This window comes from Schistocerca piceifrons, chromosome 4 (assembly GCF_021461385.2).
Source record: "Schistocerca piceifrons isolate TAMUIC-IGC-003096 chromosome 4, iqSchPice1.1, whole genome shotgun sequence".
In the NCBI taxonomy this organism is placed as follows: domain Eukaryota; kingdom Metazoa; phylum Arthropoda; class Insecta; order Orthoptera; family Acrididae; genus Schistocerca; species Schistocerca piceifrons.
The window spans coordinates 209,465,108-209,491,856 of NC_060141.1; positions in this window are offsets into that span (position 1 = coordinate 209,465,108).

The following is a 26,749-nucleotide window of genomic DNA, read 5'->3' on the forward strand; positions in this document are numbered from 1 at the left end:
AATTGTATACATTCCCATTTTATTTACTCTCTGTTTTACCATTTGCTTGATCACACCTTGCTCTTTGCCCACTTGCCTCTTCACACATTCTCCATCTGCCCCCTCACAACCTATCCATCATTTGCCCACGTATCATACTCTCCCCAATTGTACCTTCTTCCTTCTTCCTCACGTCATTTGCCTCTTCCACCTTACGCCATAACCCTTTTCCACCTGTCTCCTCATAAACTCTTCCTTTTCTACTTGTCCTGTACCTCTCCCCATCTTCTACCTGCCTCCTACATCTTCCCCTCCAAGGACCTTTCTCTCTCCATCTCCTCCTTCCCCTGTTCTTTTCGATCTCTTCTTCCCCCCTCTCTCTCTGTCCATATCGTCGTCCTCCCTCTCTCCACCAGTCTCATCCTCAGCTCTCTCCATTCACCTTTTCCTCTCCCTTCCTGTCTCCTCCTCCGTCTCTCCCTGTCCATTCTCTCCTCTCACTGTACATCAGCTCCTCCCCCATCTCTCTGTCCATCTCCACACAAACACTAACACACACACATATATGTATACACTGAAGAGCTAAACAAACTGGTACATCTGCCTAATATCGTATAGGTCCCCCACAAGCATGGAGAAGTGCCGCAACACATGGCATGGACTTCACTAATGTCTGAAGTAGTACTGGAGGGAACTGATGCCATGAATCCTGCAGGGTGGTCCATAAATCCATAAGAGCACGACAGGATGGAGATCACTTCTGAATAACACGCTGCAGGGCATCCTATATACGCTAATAATGTTCATGTATGGGGCGTTTGGTGGCTAGCACAAGTATTTAAACTCAGAAGAGAGTCCCTGGAGCCACTACGTAGCAATTCTGAACGTGTGGAGCGTCACATTGTCCTGCTGGAATTGCTATAGTCCGTCGGAATACACAATGGACATGAATGGATGCAGATGATCAGATGGGATGCTTACATACGTGTCATCTGTTAGAGTCATATCTGGACGTATCAGGGGGTCCATATCACTCCACTTGCACATGCCCCACACCATTACAGAGCCTACATCACCTTGAACAGTCCTTTGCTGACATGCAAGGTCCATGGATTCATGAGACTGTCTCCATACCCGTACTCGTCCATGCACTCAATACAATTTGAAACGAAATTCGTCCGACAAGGCTGCAAATTTCCAGTCATCAACAGTCCAATATCAGTGTTGACGAGCCAGGTGAGGTGTAAGACTTTGAGTCGTGCAGTCGTCAAGGCTACATGAGTGGGCCTTTGGCTCTGAAAGCCCATATGGATGATATTTCATTGGATGGTTCGCACGCTGACACTTGTTGATAGGCCAGTATTGCAGAAGGGTTGAAGTTCTGTCACTTTAGACAATTCTCTTCAGTCGTGCCATTGTAGCAGCAATAACCACCTAACAATTGCACCAGACCCTTGTCATATATACGTGTTGCCGGCTGCAGCGACTCATTTGAGTACACATGCCTATATACCAGTTTCTTTGGCCCTTGTGTCTATACACTTTTACCCAAGGCTTTACCCATATATGCATAAGGCTCATATATATGTACGCTTTTACTCAAAGCTTTGCCCACATGTACATGAGGCTCACATATTGCTGTCTCTCTTACCATCTCCTTCACTCCCTTTCTTTTCTTTCCATCCCTTTCTTCCTCCACCTGTATCCTACTCTTCCCCCTCTCTCTATCCATTGCTCACACCTCTCTTTCTTCACCTGACACTCCTTCCTCTCCACGTCTATCTCCTCCTACCTTTCTCTCTCTCTCTCTCTCTCTCTCCCTCTCTCTCTCTCTCTCTCTCTCACACACACACACACACACACACACACACACACACACACACTTTCAATCTCGTCCATTCTGTCCAACTCTTCCCCCCACTCCTTCTGTACATACCCTCCCTCTGTTTCCATCTACCTCCTCCCCCTCCCTCCATCCATACCTCTCCCTCCTCTCCCTCTTTCTATTCGTCTCCTCCTCATCTCATTTTGCCCACCCCATCTCCCACCTCTCTGTCCACATTTCAGTCTTCCTCTCCCTCTTACCATCTTCTTCACTCCCTTTTTCTTTCCACCCCCTTCTTCCTCCATCTCTGTCCTCCTTTGCCCCTATCTTTATCCATTGCCTACTCATCCTCCTTTCTTTATCTCCTACTCCCTTCTCTCCCTATCTGTCGCCTCCTCCTTCTCTCTCTGTTTCCATCTCGTCCTCCCATTCTCTCTGTTCATCTCCTCTGTCCACTCCTTCTGTATGTATCCTCCAATCTGTTTCCATATATCTCCTCCCCCTCCCTCCATCCACCCTTTTCCCGCTTTCTATTCATCTCCTCCTCTCCTCACTTTTCTCACCCCTACTTCCACCTCTCTGCCAACCTTCCCCTCCCTTTCTCCATCTGTCCCTCTCCTCTCCCTCTTTCTCTGTCCATCTCATCCTCCCCTCTCACAACCCATCATGTTTCCCCAACCTCTCTCTGCTCAGCCAAATGTAATCACTTGTGTAACCTCTGGAATGCATTCCAATACAATGTGCCCAACAAATATGTTGTGAAGGGCAGCCTAGATATCAGGGTGTACCAATCCTTCTCACTCCACACTCACCCCAACAGGAGATTGGTGGTCATTACCCACACAATATTCTTTCCCAGATCATAAGCAAAATGAAATCGATCCAGTATAGTAGGAGATGTGGAAAATAAACACACACACAATATATATATATATATATATATATATGGTACAGAATTATCTGTGTTGACAGCGTCCCTGACACTCTTCTTGCCATCAAGGTAACCTAAGGAAGTCTTGTGCATCATCTCTCCGTGAATCACATGAAGTTTTTTCTGTATTTTAACAGTGTGCATATTGTAATCTCTGATGCAGGACACGGAGACCAGACTAGGATTTTCCTAATGTGCATTACATCCAGACTGGCCAGTGCACGAGACCACCATCGTTAACATGCTATGTGGATTCAGTCTGAGTCTGGCTCATTTATTTGTCTTGCAGACTAGAACTCTGCATGATGTGCTACATGGGTAGCTTAGCACAGAGCTTTGAGAAATGCATGATACACACTCTGCTGTTTTACAGTATATTTCTTGACCACTGGTTTCAATTGTGGATCATCTTCAGAATGGAAAAGTATCTATTATGACCACTTCATACATGCTGTTTAACCGGAAAAGTATGCGCCATTGCTGACGTGAAGACGTCATAAAATTGTACTTAACGCCATAACACACAATAGATATTTTTTGAATGTGAAGGTGATCCATGGAAACCGCTAATGAATAAATATATTGTAAGACAGCACAGTGTGTATCATGCACTGTGTCGATGCTGTTGATAGTCGCCTGAAATTTTTTTTTAACATAGAGGATTAGTGTGAATCTTAAATTGGACTATGGAGTTTATCAAATAAAATGTTTATTCCTACTAGTAAGACCCCAAGGAGATGCTCCTGCTACACAAGGGCGTCCACATTGTGGACCCCCACACCACCTAGCTCTCTGGGAAAGGAAAAGAAGTGGTACAGTCAAGCGTTATTTTTTGTTTTTTCGAGAAAATGATTTAAATGTCCGTATTGTGTAGGTTTCCAACATGGTCGAAACTGGAATTTTTCTATGGATGCTTACTCGTCGCCATCTGTCTTCCAAAATAGTGAAAGTACTCCATATCCCCAGCTGTTTCCACCCCCTTCAGACAATCGAATGGGCGCTCTTACTAATACATGCAGATGCAGCTGTCGGCTAAGAAGGTGACTGAAAATGACAAAGCGTCGAAACTGTATTAGCTAATAAACAATATATGTGAGCACTGAATAATAACTTCTACAGTCAAGTGTAGCCTATGCAATCTTGTTTCAATGACACTTCATAAATAGTTATCACTCTGGCGACTGTACCTAAAAGGATTTACGATGAAGACATTTAGAGTTTCGTGATACATTACGAAGTTTGAATGAAGCTTGTGATCTTTTCTATAAACGTTCTCTCACTAGAGAAAGTCAACACCTGACAGCGAAAAACAATACTGTTTTTACAATATCTGGGCAAAATAATCATACATTTTGCTTATTAAAATAGATAAATGACATTAAAGTTCCTTCAACAAGGAAATGTCAGCTCTACTGGACCCAGTATTTATGTTACTTGGAATTCCACCTGATTGTGGACTGTTGCTGTTGCTGTGGACACCTCCATTTCCTGGTCGAGTAGTGCTGCTAGCGCTGTAATAGTAACAGAAAAACTCATAAGTATAATGTCATACAAACATAATAATAAATATAATAATAATAATAATAATTGCAGATGGATGGATACTTACAGCAGCTTCTGGCACTTCTTTTGTGGTGGAAGGCTAGATACGTATGAGACCTAGCTGTACATACAGACAACGATGAGATGATGATGTTTACATTGACAGTAGCTATTTTACACATTACATTATTTTTGTGATGTCACAAGGTCATAGCTTCTCTGTAGTATAATCATGGGAAAACTGCATTGCATGCAACTGCCTGCTGAATGTAGATCTTCAGTGAATGGGTTGTTGGATTGAGAGTACTCAGAAGTATATGTGAGTGCATGCCAATCTTGCCAGATTGCACATACAGTCCATTCTCACTCCCATGGAAGTGAGAACACAGCAGTACATGCAGACTAGTGTTAACATACAAACGACAGTCGACTCTCACTCCCATGAAAGTGTGAACACAGAAAATGCACCAGCACTGTACTAGATACACACTAAAGTTCGAACTCAAAGAGATACTTGGCATGCCACTGGCCATCTATTAAAGTGAGGCACAGGGGACAGGTACGAGAAGGTCCTGATGGTTCTCCACCTCCTCTTCCATGGCGTTGGCATGAGTCAAAAGAATTCTAGGAACTGCTGATATCAGTGAAATATAAAAAGCGCAATTGCCTCTGCACTATGAACGCTTGGCCTCCCCTTCATAACCACGACATGGGTTGTCAGTGACCTTGTTTATGACATGTGCATCTGTGTCAGCTGTAATACGACACCACTGTGTCAGCACGGATAAGGAAGTTCTGATGCTGATGTCAGCAAATTTTCTGTCTGTACTAGCAGTGACCCGCTACTAACGATTGTTTGCACACTTCTCCGCATCCTTTTGGTTTATTTTCTTCTGTATTGACGTCTTTCCTACAGCTTAGGTACCCGTAAACACGGTCGATTGCAGCGTATATCGGAGGTTATGGGAAGGTTACTCCACTATGCAGAATTCTTCAGAGGAAATCATGTTTAATAAATGGAGACGATTAACAGAGAAAGATGTATCATTTTGATAGGAATTAGAGTGGCTAAATCGTATCCATTTAAACCGTTACACAGTATACAGGTTGAAAAGTATTTAAACCGACAAACTCTGGGAGGTTGTAGGGGACATCAAAACAAATATTTTTCCCTACAGTCATTTTTTCCTATGAGGATTATTTAAACCGGTGGAGGCCCTATTACGCTCTTCAGTTGTTAGAGGTCGTATGACGATCTTCAGTTGTAGGCAACTGCTGTCCACCAGTGTAGTAGTGCATTTTCTGTTTACTAATGGAGCGATACACATGGATTTGAGTACACTGATATGGTTGGTGCATACTACGTAGCGCACCACAACGGACGAGCTGCACAGCGGTTTTATCAACAACAATATCCTAAGGCGATTAGGATCATACGACCTTTGCTGCTGTGAACAAACGTCTGCGTGAGACTGGGCCATTTAGCAAATTACCTGGACAGGGACGCCGTCGCACGGTAAGAACGCTGCAATTTCAGGAAGCTGTCTTGCAACATGTGGAGTGAGAACCTTCAATCAGCACTCGTGCAATTGCACGTAACATGGGGATTAATCAGACTAATGTTAAGTACAGTTCTTCGAGAGCAATTGTTACGTCCATTTCACTTACAGCGTGGTCACAATCTGGAACCAGTTGATTATCCACCCAGAGCACAGTTCCCGCAGTGGTACCTGGAACAGTGTGAAATGCATCCTACATTTCCATCCTCTGTGTTGTTTACCGATGAAGCAACGTTCGGGCATGCTGGAGTCTTCAACAGGCACAATTCGCATGTTTGGAGTGAGGATAACCCACATGCCACAGTTACTAGCGTTCATCAAGTGCGGTTCTTCGTTAATTTGTGGGTCGGTGTTGTTGGGGACTGTTTAATTGGGCCGTATCTGCTACCTAGGCCATTAAATGGCAGGCACTATTACAATTTTCTCGCCAGAGCATTGATAGAATTGCTGGAAGACGTCCCGCTCCCTACAAGACAACGTATGTGGTTCCACCATGTCGAGGCGCCGGCACATTTCAGTTGTCGCGTGCGTCGATTCCTGGATCGACGGTACCCAGAAACCTGGATTGGCAGAGGTGGTCCTGTACCATGGCCTGCTCGATCCCCAGGTATGTCCCCTCTGGACTTTTTTGTGTGGGAGAGATGCGCAATCTTGTTTACGCAACGCCTGTTGCATCAGAAGAGGATCTGGTTGCCCGTAGAGTAACAGCAGCAGGAACAATTCAGGATACTCCTTGGTTTTTTTCCCGTGTCAGACAGAAAAATATCCGACGGTGTAACCTTTGTTTACATGTCAATGAAGGCATTTTTGAAAATCTACTGTAATTGAAATTGGGTTGTGTTAATGTGTTGCCTCTTTTTCATAAAACAATGGAAATGTGTTTGTTGGTATAATTAATTTGCCGCCAGAGAAATGTTCCTCTAACGGTTAAAATACTCCTCATAGAAAAAAAAGACATAAGGGAAAAATATTTGTTTTGGTGTCCCCTACAACCTCCCAGAGTTTGTCGATTTAAATACTTTTCACCCTGTATGAGAATATGATAAAACTAACTTAATTCACTAACCATAATTAGTACAATTGTGAAGAACACGCTAACAACATATTAATTATCAGAACATTCGCCAACTTTTTGTTACATGACAGATAAATCACAACACAGCAATTATGTGTTATGCTCAAGGGTTGTCATAGATTGTCACAAATGTTACAATTGCTGGTTATTGCCGGCCGCGGTGGTCTCGCGGAACCGTGCGACTGCTACGGTCGCAGGTTCGAATCCTGCCTCGGGCATGGATGTGTGTGATGTCCTTAGGGTTAGTTAGGTTTAAGTAGTTCTAAGCTCTAGGGGACTGATGACCACAGCTGTTAAGTCCCATAGTGCTCAGAGCCATTTGAACCATTTTTGCTGGTTATTCCAGTGACAACTGATACCTCAGAAAAATATTCAGTGTGAACTCTTCAGAGCAATCTCCTGCCTCAGACGTTCCAACAACAAAAGGCCTGACGACGAGGTGATTATAATTTCCAACCTTCAGCGCTTCACAACAGTATACACTACTTTCATTTATCTGCTTTCCATAATAACTGCGCACGGAACACATATAGCTTATGATCACTCTGCAGCTAGGTAATCGAACACCCAGATACCCACTGCAAGCCTTGGTATTGTGTGTTACTGTTCCCGTGCATCGTACCTTTAAAACGTTTAAAACGGAACTTCTTTTACATGAAGTGACCTGAAAAATCTTCCTATTTTAGAGCGTGGTAGGTTTAGGAAACACCGAACGCATATCAGTCAGTTGATCTTATTATCTTATATTTTAATCTTTCATCTGTTGCAATATTAGTTAACTGTGAGTTGAGATTCACCGCTATATTGTTTCGATTTTGTCTGAATCTTATGCCTAGCCGCGAAGCAAATACTGAATGACGATTCCCCGATCTGCCTGTAACATTTTTACAAACAGAAATGTTGCGACGCAGCGTGAGACGCTCCAACACTTGGCCTGGTGATTCCACGTGTGAAGACAGCCGGTGCTGCCTCCTGAAGTGAGGCTCTTCGCTGCTAACGAGAACACGGGAAGACGCAACGTCAAATGGACTTCTCTTGTTCGCATTCAGACTGCAGGGAGGGGCGGATGGCAGGTTAAGAACAAAGCGGTGTTCCGCTTTAGATCTTCGCCCCCACCGTTCTGCTACCTCTGCACGGACAGTGCATTCTTTTTATTACGGGGTGCCTATTCTCTGTAGATGTTCGGTCCATCAGAACTTTTAGGAATTTTATTTCTACTCCGGCGTTTTCCTCGTATACTATTCGTTACCTTGAAACCTTCCTGTCTCCTCTATATCTCTTTTGTTAATCAACGTTCCCTTCTACAATAACCTATGAAACCTTTCCTTAGGATTTCTATCTCTTGCTTAATAATAACAAATGAAATCTTCCCTTTGAAATTTATTCTCTTTCTCAATCTTCGCATACAAATTTAATTGCTGCTTATTAAAAGTGATTTTCTGATTATTTCGACGAAACATAGAATGTGTCGTCGTCGTGGCCCTCAGTCGTTATCTGCAATAACCCAAAACTGTTCCTTACCTTTTTTATTGTTACTGGATCGCCATCTGACTGCTACATCGAACTGCGACATGAATATACTTACTTTGTTTTACTATACTCTATTAGCTGCTGGTGGGCTGTCATAATAAGTGGCTGTATTTATTAGCAAAGCTGACGTTATTCTTTAATAGCAAAGCTGACGTTCTTCTTTAATTAATTTGACTGACGTTACGTAATTCATAGTTACACTTTTTCTTGACAACAATAAAATTTTGCAAAGTTTTACGTTGATAGTTTTTGGAATGGATTATAATCAGTAATGCAATATTGCTGGCAAAAATTAATTATATTCTGAATGAAATGATTTTACAAACGTTCAAATGTGACTTACTTTTTACAATAATCTTACAACTAGCATTGCGCAAACATACCTTCAGTAGTCTTGAGTTTCTAAAAAAAATAATTCAATAATATTAGTTCCTTTTATGATAATAATTAGCTGATGACTCTGTAGATCCGTTTATAATCTCTTGTAAATCATATCTGGTGGCTGGCAGGCACACCGCTCCTCTCAACCTCTCCCTTCAGACCTGCTACCGACTCGCTTCACTTCTCGCTTACTACTGACTTCCTACGAACGCTAAAGTGCGGTCTCTCCTGCCAACAATGCTTTCTGGTGCAGACAATCCCTGCTACCACTACAAAATGTATCAATGCCCGGTCTTTCCCGTTCTTTTCTTAAAATGTGTCCATATGCTGTCTCTCCCGCCCTTTTTAAAATTATATCAATGTGCGGTCTCTCTTGCCAACAATACTCTGGTGCAGACGTTCCCTGCTACCACAATTATTTCCAACATGACAAATATTAATTATTCCTACTTAATTCTATTAATAAAATATAAACATCTTTCATAAATTGTGGTTGGACAATAGACAATAGAAATATACACGTCTTACAACTTGATGTTTTGAATATCTTTAGTTCTTATGTCAGCAAGGAATAACTTAGCTACTTCGCGTAATATTTGTTTTTTTACAACTCCTATGAGAAAAACCTTCTGATACAGGCCTTGCCTGAAAATGACAGAAAGCAGTGTTGTCATAATAAAATTATTTCAGAAGTAGTGTCTCTACCTTTCCTGGACTGCCGTAGACATTTATGGGATAGTGACTGAAACATTGTTATCATGCCTATTTCATAAGGACTCCTAACGCAGAAAACCAAGAGAATTGGTCCCCTAGGGTAATGTATACAATTAGCTTTGCAGACTTCGTTAGTCAGTTACAGATCAGATGAACGAGTCTTTTATGGAAATGATGTGGAACGGCTCAGTTTACAGATCACATGTGCATGATTAGTATTAACATAAATGAAAACATTTATTATTTTAGTCCCAATCACGCAACTACAGTTAAAAATAGTCTTTTCTTATTGACTACCTGTTTTTAAGTAGAGATTCGTCTACAGAATAGAAGGAGTTATCCAAAAGAAATCATTTTTAGTTAGATATAAAATCTGCTTTGCTTCCTGTCAGACATTTTGTGTTTATGGTAAAATGATCAACGATTTTTGTTGCTTCATGCTGAACTCCTTTCTGAGCCACTGGGTAATAAATGTCAGTTTTCCATCTAGTGTTGTAGGTGTGAACAGCACTGTACTTTTCCAATTGCGTTGGCTTACGTATAACGAATTTCATTAGTAAATACATGTATTGTGATGGTGCAGTTAAGGTGCTTAGGTTCTTTGAAGGACTACAGTGTAGCTCAAAAGTATTTTCTACAGATAATAAATTCGGAAAACAAATCTTTTAGGAGAAAAAAATGTTCAAATGTGTGTGAAATCTTATGAGACTTAACTGCTAAGGTCATCAGTCTCTAAGGTTACACACTACTTAACCTAAATTATCCTAAGGACAAACACACACACCCTTGCCCGAGGGAGGACTCGAACCCCCGCTGGGACCAGCCGCACAGTCCATGACTGGAGCGCCCAGACCGCTCGGGTAATCCCGCGCGGACTTTTAGGAGACAGTTTGAATGAAAGAATTAAATTTCCATAAGTCTATAAAGTGCACTTCATTTTGCTACACGTATTATACAATTCTAATCTAATCAATAACAAAACAATGAACAAACTCCATAGGCTCAAAAGTATTTTGTTAACACTGATTCGAAGACAAACAATAATGAAGTCTTGATCCATGACGTTCTTCGCTTAATACTTGGTTGCATAGCCCTTCGTGTGTATTACTGCAGCGCACGGATGGCATAGAATCCACAGTTTGGCCAATCGCTCCTGAGCAGTATTCTTCCATTGCTCGCACAATTCTTTGAAGACAACCTCCTTATTGCTGATGTTTTGTTGTCGAACACGTCTACCCAGCTCGCCCCAAAGACGTTCTATAGAGTTCAAGCTTGGACTTAGGCTTGGCCATTCGAATATCTTTACTTTGTGCTGCTTCGGAACTGTCTTCACGTGATCAGAAGTGTGCTTTGGATCGTTGTCATGCTGAAACTGCCAATTACCAGGCATATTTCGTTTTCTAAGCGGTATCACGTGGACTGTTAATACTTCACCATACTTTATACTGTCCATTACCCCGCAAATTTCGACGAGAAGAACTACACTATTTCCTGAAAAACGGCCCCACAACATTGTATTTCCTCCTCCACACTTAATGGCTGGTACTAAGTACTTTCTGTCATTCCCCTTTTTCGTCGTTCTTCGACCGTCGAGTGTCCCATCTGAGGAGAAGAGATTAAACTCGGTTTCATTATTACACAGAATTTCTGATAAGTCTTCAGTGGTCCACAATGCCTAATTCGTAGCAAACTGTAGCCTGGACTTCCCATGTTTCGCTTTTGTATTAGGTTTTCTAGGTCACCTACCATTCAGATCTATAGCTATAAATGACTTTCAACTGTCGAAACATAGATTTTCGGCACGTGTTTTACCTGTAATCATCACGTATTGCTGGGGCTGATTACTTATGGAACAGCCATCGATTGTCTTCGGATGACCTCATCTTCTTTTTGGACCTTTTCGGGGTCGAGCACTTCGTGCATTTTTCTACAATTCTCCTTTTTTTCTAAAACCGGGCTGAGAAACATACGAACTGTTGTGAGATTTCAAGCACCTTCACAACAAAAGAATGAGTTTAGCATTGACTCAGTGCTGTTTAGAGAGCTGGTATGAAACCTACTGAATATTCTTTAGCTTTAAGTTTTGTTGTAAGTATATAAAAATATTAGCATTAGATTTGCTTTATTTAGTTAAGGCCGGCCGGTGTGGCTGAGCGGTTCTAGGCGCTATAGTCTGGAACCGCGCGACCGCTACGGTCACAGGTTCGAATCTTGCCTCGAGCATGGGTGTGTGTTATGCCCTTAGGTTAGTTAGGTTTAAGTAGTTCTAAGTTCTAGGGGACTGATGACCTGAGAAGTTAAGTCCCATAGTGCTCAGAGCCATTTGAACCAGTTATTTAGTTAGGTTTTTTGCAGTCTTTCCATTCTACAAAATATTTATGAACCCCTTGGAAACACAGTTTACAGCTAAAGTTCATTCTTGTCTGCACTCAGCTATCAATACATGTAACCGCAGCGAGGTCAAGTAGTCTTCTGTCTGAGGAACCACTTTTTTGTTTTCTTCCCAAGCGCCTACCAACCTACATGACTATGTGACTACATGACGTTCGTGTGCGTGAACACCGCCGATGCACGGTATTTTTGCACATCACTTCCAACAAATGCGCTTCCTTTCGGCTTTCCTTATACTATTTTATGTTACTGTCTCTTTCCACACCACTTCTTAATATTACTCCTAAATACTTACACGATATGATATGCGCAACATAGTCAGCACTACTTTTGTTATCAAATACAGTTGGAATCTTTTTCATTGTTACAATGATTTATGTATATTATAGAGAGACACCACTCATTATACCAAGTAGAAAGTTTGTCAGACTCTTTCTGGATTCCGTAACAATCGCGCAGCGATGATAGCTTCCCGTAGACAACAGCATTGACAGCTACTGATTCTATCTGGTGAAACGTGTATCTAATTTCAGAACATTAGAGGTCTCATTATGCTTCCTTGAAACATATCTGATATTGCATTTGTTTTTGTGGGTCATCCTCTATCCAGTATCGTACCATCTTCTACGGGTCAGTTATCCATCGAGCCACTCACATATTTGCGAAGATACGTGTAGTGGAGACGGACAGAACTGGCGAATGGACTTAGTGTTCCAGCAATTCATTCTTCAGATCCCTTAGCTTTTCCGCTGCTAAAGCACATTTTTAGACATCTGAGCTGTACTGACAAAATACAATTATCGTCTTTGGTAATCCTGGCGACTTGTCAGATATTCTTCCATCTATTTGCCCCAGAATACTTACGTAGTATTTGACAGTGTTTTGTTCACCGTTTCGAAGATAGTGAAGAATAATATTCCCTGTCGGGTAGTATGAAACATTGTCCCTAATGTTTTCAGCGGATGAAATCTACTTTTTACAATGTTGTTTCTCTACACCTATGGTATGGCACCAATACTGAACACATCTTTAAATGCTGCTCACCCAGTACCATATCCCGCAAATTTTCTATACTACCACTAGTAGTTGCTGTTTTGAGTAATCCTGCAAGTGCTTTATCTTCAGAGAAGTGTGGTCAGCTACTAATTCAGTCTCCCACTCCGTCGTTGCTATACATGAAGGACTATATTCCTTACCGAACATCACCCGCCTTGATGAATTTGGTTCGATAGTAATTTGTGCGAAACCAAAGTTGCATGTTCAAATAAGTTACTGGAATGCAGTGAAGAAACGAATAGTCACTCCTGGTTGTAGGGATGTATTTGTTATTTATTTACCAATGAAGCGTTTCGCCTGATTCAGGCATCACCAACTTAGTTGAATACTAGGTGTGTTAGTGCATGGGATACTGAGCGTAGAGAACGTCCCGGCAACTTATTGTCCTCATAAAATATTTGTAAACATTGCGCGGTGTCCTTGTTGAGGCATGCGACGTAGTCTAATGAATGCAAAACGTGGTCGGGCCTACAGAGAAATTTCATCATCCAAAAATGTCGGATGAGTAGTTGCTAATAACCGGATTGACTGACTGTTTCTTCATTGCATATTACTGGTTGCTGTACCATCCCTTCCTTGTGTTGGAAAATCTCTTACAGGAATGCAGTCGGGTGGCGTCTTCGATAACCGCCGATATTTCGATAGGTGAAAACCCTGTCATTTTCATCGGCACTCGTCGAAGTTTCCTTAAGTTATTTTATCATTTTATACGCTGGGAGAAACTCAAGTTACACAAAATATTATATGACAGCATGGAATTCCAGTTTATCTAACTGAATGAAATATTTCGATTTCAAACGATTAAATAAACAAAGCAACAATGACGGAAACGAAAAGTGTTTCGCTATGAACACTCTGACTGAATGCTACCAAACTTACCAATTTTATAAATAACGGACTGATCTTTTGGTATGTGACAGTTTCCACTTCAGTCAGGGTATCCCCAGATCTATTTGACACTTGAGTTACGCTATTGCGGGACGTATTTCAACATTATACACTCAAAAAATTGTTGAAATTATCACTATCTCGGTGTCACGTTGAGGAATTTTTTCCCTGAACAAATTTAACTAGTATACTGGGGAACTTAAGTAGAGTGTCAGTGGTTAACCTTTTATTTACCGATCCTTAAGAATTGAGAATTTTTTTCCTTTAGTTTTTTTTAGATTATGTGGGTCTACTTGAATGCAGTAAGTGACGTATTTACATGTACTATTACTCGTTTTAAAAGGAATAAGATGTTGCTCATAAGCGATGAAATTCTTCGTTTGCATGGTCATGATGTTGGTAACTGTTGAAAAATTAATGATGGTATTTTAGATCAGAGTACTCAGCTGCCGCCGGGGTGGCCGAGCGTTTCTAGGCCCTACGGCCTGGAAACGCCCGACCGCTAGGGTCGCAGGTTCGAATCCTGACTCGGGCATGGATGTGTGTGATGTCCTTAGGTTAGTTAGGTTTAAGTAGTTCTAAGTTCCAGGGGACTGATGACCTCAGAAGTTAAGTCCCATAGTGCTCAGAGCCATTTGAACCACTTTTTGCTATAAATTACTAACACGTTTCCGTATATGGTGTAATCCAGTAAAACGAAACGCGTGTGGTAGAATGTACACGCATTTTTGGTAGTAACAGTGCTCAAAATACACTTCCGGCCATTAACACTGCAACACCATGAACGCGGGACGCAACAGTCGTCAAATGGGCATGCTGGGGTATGCAAAATCTCTCCATATTAGCACAATCGCCGAATATCAATAGCAGTAACACCATCTATACAATAGGAAATATGACGCAGGTCTCTCTTTCAGATATCACATTTGAATGTAACCTACGTTGCTTGTTACAATAGCGTATTACGCACTGAGTAAGAAGTACAGAAGTCTACCAGAACATGTCCGATCCGACAGTGACAGGATGTCGACTCTTCGAGGCCAACAGCACCGAGGAGTGGCACCACGTCGTCTTTTCAGACACAAACTGTTGTGAGATTCCAAACACTTTCGCAAGGAAAGAATGAGCAGACAACACCCTAATGAGATTTATGAATGTGAAACACGTTGCTTAGATTAATTTTTGTATACAGCATATAGACACCTCTCTCTCATCTGATTTGTGTGATTACTCTGAAAAGGTAATAATTTGTATCTCCAAGCATGTTGCACATTTTGCGTTAATTTGACGTTTGTTGCTTACCGCCGTTATGATGTTAAAATTTTAGTGACAGCATATTACTTTATTTTGGCGTGAATGTTCCAGTATAATATTTATAAAAGTTGTCCCATTCTATCAAAATAGCATAAAAAAGCAAGTGCCACCCCGGAGCTTACATTTTTCGCACAAACAGCCCTACATGTGCTATTTGGTGATGAAATGCCGCACTACAAAGGCCGGCGCTACCAACTGTTCGTAGCTAATGGGTGCCGGAGAGGAACATTTGCAGTTAAGACTACATTAGAACAGCGGCAATTGGGAACCAGTGTTGTTCGAGAGTGACATTGTGAATAAGGGAGTTACGGCATCAAATTCTGTTTCTGAATAACAGAGGTTCAAATGCCTGTTCAGCTATTTGATTGAAGTTGGGTGTGATTTTCACGGAGAAGTCCAAATTAAATACGGGTTTGGTTCTTTAAAGAGAAGTCAAATGGTTCAAATGGTTCAAATGGCTCTGAGCACTATGGGACTCAACTGCTGTGGTCATAAGTCCCCTAGAACTTAGAACTACTTAAACCTAACTAACCTAAGGACACCACACACATCCACGCCCGAGGCAGGACTCGAACCTGCGACCGCAGCGGTCGTGCGGTTCCGGACTGTAGCGCCTTTAACCGCTCGGCCACTCCGGCCGGCTCAAATGGTTCAAATGGCTCTTAGCACTATGGGACTGAACCTCCGAGGTCATCAGTTCTCTAGAACTTAGAACTACTTAAACCTAACTAACCTAAAGACATCACACACATCTATGCCCCAGGCAGGATTCGAACCTGCGACCGTAGCAGCCGCGTGGTTCCGGACTGAAGCGCCTAGAACCGCTCGACCACAGTGGCCGGCAAAGACAACTCAGCAGATTAAGTTCTACCCTACTTAAATGGCACATTAAATGTGTGGAGTGAACAGACGTCTAGGTGGCGTGGCAAGGATGAGTGGGAGAACGCGGCGAAGGTCTATTACAGGCAAGAAGGTTACAGATGTAAGACTGCACTGTCGTGGGGAAAGGAGCAAAGCTTTAGCCTGCCAGAAGTTGGCCAGAAACGGCCACGCCGCTTTTGTCACACAAAGAAAAACCTTTGACACTACTGCCAAGACAAGGAAGTTCCCTAAGGAACGGGACTTCAGCTCTTGTCTGCTCTAACGAACTAAGCGCACTAATTCCGTGTTACCAATAGTTTGAACAACCACCACAAAACTAAGCAATACATAGGCCACAACAACCTCACCTCGTGTAAAAAGCTGTGGTCGAGTCGACGTAAGTATATCCATCACAGCTGTAGTGAGATCGGTGCGTTAACTTCACGCGCCTACGTCAAACCGATCACGTAAGACGATTTTGTAAACGTTTCTATGGCAACGCCTCAGTGTTGTCGCAGCACTAAGACGATTATTGGTTTCGCTTACAGCCGTTAGCGCTACGCAGCTGAATGTGTGACACGCGGATCAGGCTCGTTCCACACTATAACAACGCCAGCAAATACGTTCTCATTATTTCAATGGAGACTTGGGCTAATTAAGCTCGATATCTAATCGTGGGTGTTATACGCTAGATTGACTAAATTTACCAACTCAGGCTGACGGTATAAATCCATAGTTAAAAGTATGCACCTATCGTTGACCTCTTACACCAGTTGCGTCATTTTATTAATATAATTTACAATTACTGTCAGACTGATTCTCGTGCCGACCATTTAGAGTTCGCGGGCGTTTATGGTTCTCGTTTTCAACGACTCGATTTCAGGTCAATCCGTTGCACCTTTGAGATCAATCCGTTGCTTTACACAGGACAAAAAATAGTGACGGATCTATTACGGGAGTCGTAAAGCTGGAGCCGCAATAAGCAACTCACGTAATATCTTCATAACGATGCAGTTCAGCATTTCGTTGAACCGAAATCTTCCTCCTTATACCATGCACTATGGTATATGATTTTCCTGAAATGATTCTTTTATAAACTCCACAATATGGCATACACAGAAATATTAAGTAGGTACAATTCTACTCGTCTTGTGCTATTTCGTGCTGATACTCCTGGCACAGCTCAGTGAAATCTAGTAACTTTTTCTGTTTCAAGGAGAACTGTTGCCAGTGTGTCTTATCTATCCGCTATTTTTCTATTCCAAATCACATACTGTAATCCAATTGTAACGTGTACACACGAGTACTATTCTGATAACCATATTTATTTGTAATATCCAATAAAAAATGTTCAAAGCTGTGTTATTTGCTAAGGGACTAAACTGCTGAGGTCATCGGTCCCTAGACTTAACACTACTTAAACTAACTTAAATTAACTTATGTTAAGAACAACACACACACACACACACACACACACACACACACACACACACACACACACACACATGCCCGAGGGAGGACTCGAACTTCCGGCGGAATATCCAACAAAGTTGTGCTCACGTATCAATAAATTATTTCCGCACTCTTAGGAGATGCGTGGAGCACTGACTGACAGAGACTGAGTCGAAACAAAGCGAAGCTACTTGATCGGCAATGAAGGCGTCAATCAGACGTAACATGCGGTCATAATGACACACGAAAGAAAACTAAGAACTGAGATTTACCTATCATTATTTCAAATGGCGTTAATACGCCCTGCACTAACCACAAATGATCGCAAAACGGCAACCAGCGTGAATATACTCATCTTGTGGCCGTTGGTCGCCCAATCCTGCAGATCCATGGTTCTATTTTTTGTTCGACGCGATCTTAACTTTGTAAATAACAAATGAAAGCTTTGAGTAACGTTTATTTTATTATTCGGTATAAAAACAATAATATGAGCACAAGACACTGAAATATCTTGCTGCATCAGTGTTGCCACCTTCACAATATGCAAACACAACACTAATCACCATGTAACAACAACAACGCTGTACTATTGTACATATAATAATTTTTTCTTCTGATTTTCGATAAATTAGTGTAATCGATGTTCTGAATTCATTTCTTTTCTTTTCGTGTCATTATGTTAAAGAAACTGTAAACAATTTTCGATGTAAATATTAATGTTTATGTCAAATTGCAAGCAATATTATAACAAAATTGAAATGTAAGAAATGTTGAAACTGTTGTAAGATGTTAAAGTTGTAATTGTGCGCCTGGTCCATACGTAGCCAATGTATTAGGATATGTAGAATGCAAAACCTCGGGTGAATACCCTGTCTGTAGGGGAGCGGTAAATGGTGGATGGTAGGCGAGCGCGGGAAAATGCACACGGGCACTGTACGGCATAACGGGCTCAGCAGTAGTAGTTGGGCATCGGTCTGAGTAACACGTTCTGGATCGAGGAGGCTCTCCTGGAAAACGTGATTTCGTTGAGCCTCGGATGTGCCGTTTCTGACGCCTATACATCATGGCAGTATTCCATTGGCACTAAATGGAAAAATATTGCGACGCTATGAAGAAGTAAAGTGCCGATACATCAAGAGCCATAGCTGTGCTTGTATGTGTGCTCTGCGCGTCGTCATCTCGCCGCCCGCCAACCGCCACATCGATACGAACAGGTTGAAACTTTTAGTACTGTATTCGTGTGGACCAGTGTTACTTTTGTTCCTTACTGTTCAATAACAACTTAACTTTTACCAGAACTGTCCTATCATTTAATTATCCTAATCACTAACCTAGACAGGGTCCTTTCCACATGTTGTGCAATCCGAGTGTCCCGAGATGAAGGTTTAAAGTTTATGTTAATAATAATTACCTGCAGACCTATCTATGTTAGAATGATGTTTAAAAAACTTTGTTGTTAATGAATATATAGGTAAATAATATAGTTCCGACAAAGTTGGAATATAATGTTGAAATTGGTTTAGTAATGAAGTTTAATTAATTTGAAACAAAAATAATGGTAGTTAAATGAGCAAGAAATAAGACAAAAAGAGTAGTAACTCATATATTGGAAATCTTGAGTGCTTAACGATTTCGAGATTCAAAAATTTCAGTACAGTGATCATAACAGTTTCAGGGTCCCCCCCCCTTTTTTTTCTTTTCTATTCATTTAAATTCAGAAGTGTACTGAATTGATTTGACCAGCAAAGTTAAAGTCAATATAAAACCAAAATTTATTAGTGTTTTACCTTTTTCAAAATTGACATTGTATGTGTGTTTGGAAAGTGCTATTTCTAGCAGAAATCAGATCAATAGACAGTACGAAGTTTGTAGAAAACATTATAGTGTATTGTTGTGTATTTATGGCTTGTCCATATTAGTACAGAAAGTGAAATTATTGGTTCAGTAGATTTCCTGGTTCTAAAATTTGCCAGAGTATGCAGTGTTGTTACGTGTTGGTTGGTATGAACGTACATCAACTTGTACTGGGAAGAAACTCAGTTAATACCTAATTAGGCTGGCGACCGTATTATTAACAATTTGGTAGCATCTGCTGTGTTGTTTCTTGTCCGTCCTAACGTGTAGTTGCACTTCAGACTTGCTAGACGTATCATTGTTGTTACTGAGTGGGTGAAAGTCTGATTTTGCCTCCATTCAGGTACACGCGGTCAACATATATACCAAAATCCTTTCTTATAAGGTGAAGCCCGTCAACTTACTATAGTACAGGCTTTAATAAGTATCGTGCGCAGTAGCGTAGGGTTACAACCACAACTGCGTACCACCTTCAGACAGGCTTCTTCTTTTATTGTGGTGACTTTTGATGAAATTTCTGTGGCATCAAAGAACACTCACGTCAGAATCACAACATGTATAATGAATGAAAGTAAGGTGCGTATTTCCGGACGGGAAGGCGTGCAGGTCCCCGCCACGAATCCGCCCGGCGGATTAGTGTGGAGGTCGGGTGTGCCGGCCAGTCTGTGTAAGGTTTTTAATGCGGTTTTCCAACTGCCTCAGCTAATGCGGGCTGGTTTACCTAACTCTGCCTCAGTTACGCTATGTCGGCGATTGCTGCGCAAACACTTTCTCCACGTACGCGTAGACATAATTACTCTACCACGCAAACATTGGGTTTACACTCGTCTGGTGTGAGACGTTCCCGGGATGGGTCCATCGGGGGGCCGAACCCACAATAACCCTGGGTAGTGGGGCGGCGGTGTGGTGAGTGGACTGCTGTATCCTATTGTGGGGTTGTGTACCACTGCGTGCTACGGCGGGGACGAAGCCTCTCCGTTGTTTCTAGGTCCCCAGTTCCATACAATACAATACAATACAAGGTACATATAATTTTAAGTGTCGCTGAAGTTCGATTACGTGCATAATACAATTTATTTACATGACGTAGAGAGTCACTCCCAATTTATCGTTCTGCTCACATCAAAATATATTGACTGAATTGCTTTCAAACAGGGTCAAAAAGTCGAAATCAGACAACGGCAAAATCAAAATAAAAATTTGAAAAATAAACAGACAGTAAATGTTTTCTGAAATGATTTGTCTGAAAGTAAGAAATCAAACTGATTTGATGCGCCTTTGAATGATACTTGAAATCATGTATAGCAAATGAAGTGCCGATTGAAAACGCGAATTCTCTTTCCTGATATTTGAACAATTCACTGCTGAAAAGAGTTAAGTGTTGTTGAAACATTTTTTACGCCGTCCGATATAGCAGCTAGAAATATATCAAGGCCACACAACGACAAGCTGCACGGTCTACAAAACTCACTAGACAAAGATCCTCCAGTTCTAAAAATCTTTAAAATTCTAATATTCTCTCATTTTATGTGTTGAGTCAACAACTCATTTGCTGTACATGATTTCAATCACCACAGAACGGGGCATGAATATTTGTCCAATCTATTTTATTTCATGAATTTAAACAAATTATTTCACAAAACAATTGACCATCATTTACGTTTTTAAGAAACGTTTCATGTTTCGTTCAGATAGCATGATTTTTTTGACACATCATTTGCTTTCCAAGCGGCTTCTGTTCTCGAAATGTTCTGAATGTAGTGCTTGATTCGAAGCAAACTTTTTCGACAGTTAAGTATTCCATCACTGCAACTTCTTATGCTCAAAATAGCTAGGCATTTAATAAATTAACTTATTTTTACACTTCATTCACATAGGTGGCAACAGCTGCTCATGAAATATTTCAGTTTCCCCTCAAAACACTAATTAACTTTTGTTAATAACCGTGATTACTTTCAAGCAATTAAATATCTTTTGCAAAAATTGACTTCACACAGATCAGTTTGGTTACCCATTTATACATTTCCCAATCGTTGTTTGGCTACGAAAACTGTGACGAAAGTTTCCCTCAAGTCATTTATTAATTTTTCCTTAATCACCGTTGTTACTTTGAAGCAAATAATTGCTGTTTTTAAAACTAGATCTTAGTCTGGCCAATTTGATGCCTCGTCCGTCCTTTCCCAGTCTCTTCTTTTAGCTGTAAAAATTCATTCCCACCCTGCTGAGATATTTAACTAAAAATCAAACAGAATGTTATTATGATAAATATCAAACGAATTGTTAGGAGTATTATAAAACTGATATTAAATTTTGTGTATGTATAGTATCACAAAGATTCTCGACGTATCTTTATCGACGTTTTTTGATTGACAGTTGGTCGACCGATGTGGCCGTGCGGTTCTAGGCGCTTCAGTTTGGAACCGCGAGACCGCTGCGGTCGCAGGTTCGAATCCTGCCTCGGCCATGGATGTGTGTGATGTCCTTAGGTTAGTTAGGTTTAAGTAGTTCTAAGTTCTATGGGACTGATGACCTCAGATGTGAAGTCCCATAGTGCTCAGAGCCATTTGAACCATTTTTTAATTGACATTTATTAAAATATCGTATTTTAACTAAACCTAAGAGTCAGAACAGAGATATTTTGACCGTGTACTTTGGTTGAAGTAATTCCAGCGCTTCAGAAGCCTTTTGTAAATATGTATGAAAATTAGGATAAGCGGCTTTGCAGGATTAGTTCACAGAAGTTCTCCTTCAAAAAAGTTTTTATGTTACTGCGAATAAAATGTGGTTCTGGCTTCCAAAACATTTTAGTAATTTCTGACAGAGAAACCATATACGAAAACATGAACCACAAAAGAAAACTGATAAGTTAAGCATAAGTTAAAATATCGATATGGAACGCGATGAATAATGTCACATAGTTTTATGTAGTGACCGAAAGTATGTATATGTTACTCAGAACCAACGTTCATTACACTATGTGATCAAAAGTATCCGGCCACGTGGCTGAAAATGACAAATTCGTGGCGCCATCCCTCGGTAATGATGGAATTCAGTATGGTGTTGGCCCACCGTTAGCCTTGACGATAGCTGCCACTCACGCAGGCATACGTTCAATCAGGTGCTGGAAGGTTTCTTGGGGAATGGCAGCCCGTTCTTCACGGAGTGCTGCCTTGAGGAGAGGTATCGATGTCGCTCGGTGAGTCTTGGCACCAAGTTCCAAAACATCTGAAAAGTGTTCTGTAGGATTCAGGTCAGGACTCTGTGCAGGCCAGTCCATTACAGTGAAGTTATTGTCGTGTAACCACTCCGCCACAGGCCGAGCATTATGAACAGGTGTTGAAAGATGCGATCGCTATCCGCGAATTGCTCTTCAGCAGAGGGAAGCAAGAAGGCCTGTGCTGTTGTAGTGCCACGCTAAACAATAAGGGGTGCAAGCCCCCTCCATGAAAAACACGACCACACCATAACACCACCGCCCCCGAATTTTACTGCTGGCACTACACGCGCTGGCAGATGACGTTCACCGGGCATTCGCCATACCCACACCCTGCCATCGGATAGTCACATTGTATATCGTGATTAGTCACTCCACACAACGTTTTTCCACTGTTCATTTGTCCAATGTTTACGTTCCTTACACCAAGCGAGGCGTTGTTTAGCATTTACCGGCGGGATGTGTGGCTTATGAGCAGCCGTTCAACCATGAAATCCAAGTTTTCTCATCTCCAGCCTAACTGTCGTAGCACTTACAGTGGATTCTGATGCAATGTGGAATTCCTGTGTGATGGTCTGAATAGACGTGCCTACTACACATTATGACCGCTTTCAACTGTCGGCGGACTCTGCCAGTCAACAGACGAGGTCGGCCTGTACGCTTTTGTGCTGTACGTGTCCCTTCACAATTCCATTTCACCATCACGTCAGAAACAGTGGACCTAGATATGTTTAGGAGGGCGGAAATCTCGCATACAGACGTATGACACAAGTGACACCCAGTCATCTGACCACGTTCGAAGTCCGTGAGTTCCACGGAACGCCCCATTCTGCTCTCTCACGATCTCTAATTACTCCTGGGTCGCTGATATGGAGTACTTGGCAGTAGGTGGCAGCACAAGGCACCTAGTACGAAAAACGTATGTTTTTGGGGGTGTCCGGGTACTTTTGATGACATAGTGTAGGTAGAATTTTAAACCTCAACACCAAGAATGAGTTTTGCGACGCAAATGAGAGCTGGTAGGCGCTTTTATACATCTGAGGGATGGTGAGTATTAAAGTTTCGATCTAGTCACATAAGAATAGCGCTAGTAGGGCCACTCTGAGGATGCAAATCAGGTTTGCTTCAAATACACGCTGTAATGGTCGTGAGAGTTACCTTAGACATTTGACGTTAGACAGGAATGCATTTAAGACGACAAAGATTCCATTAATAACATCTTACTGAGTTTGAAGGAGATCGTCTATTTGGGCTACGAGAAGCTGGATGTTCCTTTCACAATACTGCAGAAAGACTTGGCAAGAATGTAGGGACCGTACATGACTGCTGGCAGAGGTGGTCACGGGACTGTACGCTGGCAAGAAGACCGGGCTTCTGACGGCCTCGAGGCGCAACCCAGACGGAAGACTATCTCGTTTAGCGTACTGCATCTGCAGCAGCAATTTCAGCATCACTTGGCACCAAAACGAACTGTTACAAACCGGTTATTTCAACGACAGGTTCGAGCCAAAGGCCTACAGTATGCATACCTCTGACACGAAACAGCCGCCATTTCCGAGTTCATTAGTGTCATTATTGGAGGGAAGAGTGGAGGCCTATTGCGTTTTCTGATGAAAGCTGGTCCTGGCTCAGTGCCGTGTGTTGGTTAAAAGGAGATTAGTTGAGGGCTGCAACTAAGCTGTCTGTGTGCTAGACACTCTGGACCTACACCTCTAGTTATGGTCGGAGGCGCGATTTCGTATGACAGTAGGAGCACTCTCGTTATTATATAACGCACCCTGACTGAAAATTTGTACATCAGTCTGGTGGTTCGACCGATTGTGGGGCATTCATGAACAGCATTCGCCGGCCGGTCTGGCCGAGCGGTTCTAGGCGCTTCATTCCGGAACCACGCTGCTGCTGTGGTCGCAGGTTCGAATCCAGCCTCGGGCATGGATGTGTGTGATGTCCTCAGGTTAGTTAGGTTTAAGTAGTACTAAGTTCTAGGGGACCGATGACCTCAGATGTTAAGTCCCATAGTGCTCAGAGCCATTTTGAACAGCATTCCAGTGGAGTTTTCCACAGGATAAGGCTCGCCCGCATATCGCTGTTGAAACCCAGCAAGCTCTACGGAGTGTCGACATGTTGCTTTGACCTTCTCGATTACCATATACAGGGTGTTACAAAAAGGTACGGCCAAACTTTCAGGAAACATTCCTCACACACAAATAAAGAAATGATATTATGTCGACATGTGTCCGGAAACGCTTAATTTCCATGTTAGAGCTCATTTTAGTTTCGTCAGTATGTACGCTCAACGGAGCACGTTATCATGATTTCATACGGCATACTCTACCTGTTCTGCTAGAAAATGTGCCTTTACAAGTACGACACAACATGTGGTTCATGCACGATGGAGCTCCTGCACAATTCAGTCGAAGTGTTCGTACGCTTCTTAACAGCAGATTCGGTGACCGATGGATTGGTAGAGGAGGACCAATTCCATGGCCTTCACGCTCTACTGACCTCAACCTTCTTGACTTTCATTTATGGGGGCATTTTAAAGCTCTTGTCTACGCAACCCCGGTATCAAATGTAGAGACTCTTCGTGCTCGTACTGTGGACGGCTGTGATACAATACGCCATTCTCCAGGGCTGCATCAGCGCAACAGGGATTCCATGCGACGGAGGGTGGATGCACGTATGCTCGCTAACGGAGGACATTTTGAACATTACCTGTAACAAAGTGTTTGAAGTCACGCTGGTACGTTCTGTTGCATTGTGTTTCCATTCCATGATTAATGTGATTTGAAGAGAAGTAATAAAATGAGCTCTAACATGGAAAGTAAGCGTTTCCGGACACATGTCCACATAACATATTTTCTTTCTTTGTGTGTGAGGAATGTTTCCTGAAAGTTTGGCCGTACCTTTTTGTAACACCCTGTATCTCTCCAGTGGAGCACATGTGTGACATCATAGGGTGACAACTCCAGCGTCATCCACAAACAGCGTTAACCGTCCCTGTGCTGACCGACCAAGTGCAACAGGCGTGGAACTTCTTCCAACAAACTGACATCCGTCATTTGTATAACACAATACATGCACGTTTGCATGCTTGCATTCAACATTCCGACGGTTATACTGATTCTAATGTGCCAGCATTTCACATTTCCACTTTGAACTATAGTAAGGGTGTTGTGACATGTAGGGACTTGGTGGATATCCCCAAGGACGAGTTGGAATCTGAGTGGGCTGACGAAGGTATTGTCGACGTGCAGCATATTATGAAACGAGTCGATGGGGCCCTAGTCAAATCCGACTCGTTTATTCTCACGTTCAATTGCCCTAGGCTCCCAGAGCACGTTAAAGCGGGTTTCTTATGTTTGCCAGTACGACCATTTTCCCCAACCCAATGCGCTGTTTTAAATGTCAGCGCTTTGGACATACTACGTTGGGGTGCAATGGCATAGCCACTTGTGGTAAATGTGGTCAGCCCGCCCATAAAGGAGCCGATTGCTCATCGCCTGTGAAGTGCGTGAATTGCTCTGGGAGTCACCCTGTCTGGAGCCGGGTCTGCCCCATCTATCTCGAGGAACGGAAGATACAGGAGATCAAAACATCTAAGCGCACCCCCTATGGTGAAGCCAAGAAGCTCTTTAAGGCCATGCAGCCTCCTGTGTTTACAACATCTTTCGCTTCCGCTCTGCAGAAACCGGTACAGTGGGCCACTGTTGCTACACGAACGGATGTTGCTAGTGTCAGCACTAATACCTGCGTTTGCCAGTGCACTTGTGCTGCTGCGGTTGTTTTGCAACCTGCAGCTCTCCCCACAACGTCGGACAAGGTCGTGGTTGCTGACATTGGGATACTTCCTGCCCCTCCCCATATGGCGCCTTCTGCCCAGGCGAGTAAAGCTCCAACGGTTGACAAGGTTCTGCTTCTAAGCCCCCCAAGACGAAGACGCCGAAGGTGAAGGTTTTGCCACCTGAGGAGACTAGTCAGGGTCAGTCCGATGACGATGCCATCGTACTGTCTGACATCTCCCTTGGGTCGCCATCGGAGCTGATGGACATTGATGTCGACCGGGGGCGATATTCTCGCCCCAGGAATGAATCTCCGGCCAGTACGGGCTCTCCTCCAAAGCACAGAGGCAGGGTGAAAATTCAGCCACCCTGATCACTGGCTCCCATATTACAGTGGAACC